The following is a 5,397-nucleotide window of genomic DNA, read 5'->3' on the forward strand; positions in this document are numbered from 1 at the left end:
TATCAACACAAAATCAAAACAGAAACTAAAACTAGTAGTCCATCAATCCAACTTCCATGAAGTGAATCAAATCTGCAAAAATGGGAGTAAGCAAGTTAGAAGAAGAAGAAGAAGACTAGAAAAAAAAAGAAGAAGACTAGAAGAAGGTTTTTACCCTTTTCCTTCTCATTCTTCTTCTTTTATTCTTTCTTTTTCTTCTCTTCTTCTTCTATTCTTTCTTTTTCTCCTCTTCCTTGTTTTTCTTCTTCTCATTCCTTATTTGTGTCATTTTAGAGCTTACATAGGTAATTATGCCATTTTTTAGCTAACTAAGGTTATTATGTCAATTTGGAGGAAATTAAGGTAAGTATAGGTCATGTTTGTGCTAACCTAAGTAATTATGCCATTTTTTAGCTAACGTAGGTAAAATGGATCATTTTGGAGCTAACCTAGCTAAAATGGATCATATTGGAGCTAACGTAGGTAAAATGGATCATATAGGAGCTAACCTAGGTAAACTTGCTCATTTTGGAGCTAACCTAGGTAAAATGGATCATATTGGAGCAAACCTAGGTAAAATGGGTCATTTTGGAGCTAACTTAACTAATTATGCCATTTTTTAGTTAACTAAGCATATTATGCCATTTTTGACGTAAGTAAGCTAAGTATAGGTATTTATTTAGCTAACCTAGGTAACTAAGCATATTAGAGCTAAGTTAGTTAAGTATAGATCATTTTGAAGCTAGGTAAGCTAATTATGTCATTTTGTAGGAAGATTGGCTAAGTCTAGGTCATTATGGTAACCATTTTGGAGGAAATAAAGCTAAGTCTAGTTCTTTATGCATTTGGTAGGCAAAACACTAGAGAAATGTTACCGTCATCACGGAGGTGAAGGGCCGGTCGGGTTACGCCAGTGTCAGATGGCGAAGGACCGGTGGTGGTCGGGGTTGCGCCACCGCGAGACGGAGAAGGATCGGTCGATGCTTGTCGGGGGGCATGCTGCACCAAAGATCATTTGCAATGTCTCGTTAGCATGATGCAACTGAAATGTGAATACTAACTAATGACCATTCAAATGAAACTCACCGTGTCCGCTATAGCAATCTGAGGCATCGGCGGAGGGGTCTGGCAGTTTTTCTCGCACACGGTCTGCACATTTTGATTTCACGAGTCAGTGATATTAGTTAGTAATGAAACAAACATTACATGCATGATTTGGCTAATAAGCAGGAGAAACTTACCACGAGGAGCTCGTATAGGGCCTGGTGAGATGCGTCGTTCCGGTTCCTGTCCTCCTCCAGCATCCTAACCGTCGTCTACTCCAGCTCGGTCTTCATCTCCTTGGCCTGCCTGTTTGCCTCCGCCAGAAGCTCCTGGGCCCTAGCCTCGATGGCGAGGTCCAATGGCCGTGGTTGAGGCGGTATGTCAGGAAGAGACTTCGCGTGGCGCTTCTTGATCTCCCTGAGACTGCTAGGACAACGTATCAGTCCATCCCCAATGGCCGACGAGCCATGTTTCCTCCCCTCACCAGATAGCATCACGAGCTCTGTATCAAAAGGACTCTGGCTCGGGTTGAAGTCATCCCCTTTTGTCGCCTTCCCCCAGTCTCAGTACCTCACGAGCTTGTTCTGGGAGGAGATGTTAGTGAAGCTCTCTGGATGATCGAGGTCATCCTCAGATAATGCCTTGGCCTTCTTGAACGGGGCCATATGGGCCATGGCATAGAGGTCGTACAGCGGTGGCACTTCCTTCTTGTTGTGTTTCGCCTAAAAGAGAGGAACAACATATTAGTTAAGGGTTGAAGCTAGCATGAAGAATGAAATTGCATGAATCGTTAAGGGCTGAAACCACATACCTAGTGATCCCCGTACTCAAACAGGTTGGAGCTCCCTTGATGGTGTGGCACACCTTGCATTTGGGAACGCTTATACCTGGCCTTGTTGTCTTGGGCTAGCCATTGGGGAGAGCACCACTCATCCACCAACGCCTCCCAATAGTCCATCAAATCCGCACACCATCTCGGGGGCACCTAAGTTTGGCAAAGAGAAATTTCAGCGCTACGCCTACGAATGAAATTAAGGAAACTAAGTACAAGGCCTTAAGAATAGGTAATTACCTTCATGTATTTCTCCTTACTCAGATACTTGTCGCAGCACTTCTTCTTGGCCCTCCTAATCTTATTCGAGGCGTAGTAGTCTCGAACAGCCTGCACCGTAGCCTCGTGCCGTAAGTTCTAAAGTAGGCACTTGCACTCGGCTTCGAGAACCCTAGCCGCCTCCGCCTCGTGTTCCTCAGCAACCTTGTAGAAGGTCTGCAATCGAACAAGACAACACTGATTAGTACAATCACTAGGTAATGTTGATTTTTCATTCTGTAAAGTAGACATTACCCAAAACCTCCGCCTCACAATGTCGGCCACTATCTCGCACACGACACCGTCGACCCTCTCCTCTTGCGGGGCCGGGCTAGTGATGTACAGCTCCCAGCTCATTGCTAGCTGTGGAGCCTGACCCTCACCGGGCAACGTGACCCACCCCGGGAAGTGGTGCCAGACTAGAGTACCAAGGACCTGGTTGGGCCTGCGGCACCATCTTGGGTGTATCCAACCCCTGCTGTATGACAAGGCAAACACATTAGATATAAATTTGAAGAAACATGAAGGACAAAGGTTAAAACAGAGTAAATGCACTTACTTCTCCCCGTTAGGCAGAATCAACCACCTTTGATCGCGGGTCGCCGGCACGGCAGGGAGCTTCGTACCACCACGCTGGTACACCTTCTTGCCCTGCTCAACCAGCTTGCCATCGCTAAAACTATCGTCAGACCAGGTCTCCTCGCCATCAGCATGGCCACTAGTCTCCGGAGTCACCTGGGACGAAGACTCTAGGACCGGAGTCTCGTGGGAGGAAGACTCTGAGGCCCGGGTCTCCTGGGACGAAGGCTCGGCGACACGAGGCTCGTCAGCCCGAGGCTCGTGGACCGGAGTCCGAGACAGGTCCAAGTCTGACGGCTCCACCTGAGATGGAGCACTCCGGCGGTCCAGAGAATCAGCTTCAGGTGGCGGCGAGGAAGGCACAACAGCCTTCCTACCTCTCCCGCCGCCACGTCCACCTCTAGATCCCCTCTTCATCTTCCCCCGACCTCTCCCGGGCGAAGAAGAAGGGCCCGCCGGTGTCGCCATGCTGTCTACGAGCGCTCTACGAAGCTACTGGGGTGGAATATAGCCACCCCTCCTAGCACGCGCCGAGGAAGAAGGAGGCTCGCAGCGCTCCCGACCCGCGCCCACCATCTGTCAACACCTGCAATGACAAAGAGTAAACAAAGTTAGTACAACATAAACATAATAAAAAATTTGGTGGGTGAAAACAACACCAAAACCCCTTTCCTGACATTTCAAGCTTTTGGAATACTTACATAGGAAATATTCTCTATAAATTCCTAGAAAATTCTAGCATGTATGACAATGCCATATTTGGTTATCTTGCCAAGTATCATCTCTTGGAGAACAAAATGACATCACCAAAACCCCTCAAACTACTTAACCTAACTAACCTATAAACTAACCTAACTAACCTAGTCTAAAGATAACTAACCTAACTAACCTAGAAAATCAAACTAACCTAACTAACACCTTCTACTTATTCTAAAGATAACTAACCTAACCTAACTAACCTAGAAACTAACCTAACCTAGTCTAAAGATAACTAACCTAACCTAACTAACCTAGAAACTAACCTAGCTACCTAAGCTAAACTAAATTAACCAAAAATAAACTCCTTTCCCCCTCAATCTTTCTTTTTCTTCTTCTTCCTGATTTTCCTTCTTCCTCTTGTCTTCTTTTTCTTCTTCATTTTCCTTATTTTTCTTTTTCCTCTTCACTTCTACTTTTTCTTGTTTTCTTCTTAATATAAAAAGTTAACCTAAAATCTAACCTACAATATACAATCTACTAACCTAATTAAAGCAACTAAATCTACTAACCTAATTAAAGCAGCTAAATCTACTAACCTAAAGCAACTAAATCAACTAACCTAAATCAACTAACCTAAAGCAACTAAATCTACTAATTAACCTAAAGCAACTAAATCAACTAACCTAAAGCAACTAAATGTACTAACCTAAAGTAACTAATTAAATCAACTAATCTAAATCAACTAATTAACCTAAAGCAACTAAATCTACTAACCTAAAGCAACTAAATCAACTTACCTAAATCAACTAACCTAAATCAACTAACCTAAAGCAATAAACCTAAATCAACTAACCTAAATCAACTATATAACCTAAAGCAACCAAATCAACTAAAACAACAAGAAAAAAAGAAAAAAAATAAAGGACCAAACCTCACCAGGGGGCGGAGCGGCGACGGGCGGCGGCTCGACGGAGAGGCACCGGGGCGGCGGGCGGCCTCGAGGGTCGGGAGCGGTGGGGGTCGGCGGCGGGGGCGGCTCGGGCACGGGGAGGGGAGAGAGACAGAGGGGAGATAAAGAGGATGGCAAGGGTGCGGGCGCTGACCTTTTTTGATAGGTCAAATCTCGTTGTCATTTGCTAGCAGACGACAAAGAGCCTAGGTAGTGGGGTGGGGCCCGGGGGGACGGCCGTTAGGTGGGGCACTTTCTTTGCTGTCCGCTAGCTGACGGCAAAGAAAGTGGCCATTAAGTTCTTCTCGTTAGTGGGCCACCCACCCTCTTTGCCGTCGGCTAGCTGACGGCCAAGCTTCTAAGCCGTCAGCTAGCGGACGACAAAGAGCAGGCTGACGGCAAACATGTTCTTTGCTGTCAGTTTTCGTCAAGCTGATGGCAAAGACCCTCTTTGCCATCAGCTAGCTGACGACAAAGAGCTGGCTGACGGCAAAGATCCTGATTCCAGTAGTGATGGTGGTGGCGAGCTTCGGCTGCAGTGGCCAGTGGGGCTAGAGAGGGAAATCGACCCAGAGGAGAGAGGGATTGGGAGCAGGAGCTCACAACGAGGTCGAAAGGAAGGTCAGCGAGCTCGGGGAGGTCCTGGCGGTGGCGAACCGACGGCGGTGATCAATGGGGCCGAAGGTTAAAGACGATGACAGTGACGGCAAAGCAGGGTGTCCCCGGTTTTGTGGCTCGACGGTGATGAAGAGGAGGTCGCGGTGAAGCTCCTGGTCACATCACGGGGCATAGGGCAGGCTTTGGCCACGAGGTTCACGGTGGCGAGCTCGCGTGGCTCTCGGCCATGGCGATGAGAAGGCGAGGAGAGGGAGAGAGAAAACAGAGAGGGACGGGAATGATAGAGGGGGTCGAGGCCATCTCGCTAGCGCTTCAGCCAGGCTTGATGAGGGAGAAGCAGGAAGGGAGGAGGTGGCGCCGGCTTTGTGTGTTGCGGGCACGCAGGTGCTTCTGCTCCTGGCAGGGGGAAGAAGACGGCGCTGCCCCTTTGGGCTGGGCT

Source organism: Aegilops tauschii, chromosome 1, assembly GCF_002575655.3.
Source record: "Aegilops tauschii subsp. strangulata cultivar AL8/78 chromosome 1, Aet v6.0, whole genome shotgun sequence".
NCBI classification, from domain to species: Eukaryota; Viridiplantae; Streptophyta; class Magnoliopsida; order Poales; family Poaceae; genus Aegilops; species Aegilops tauschii.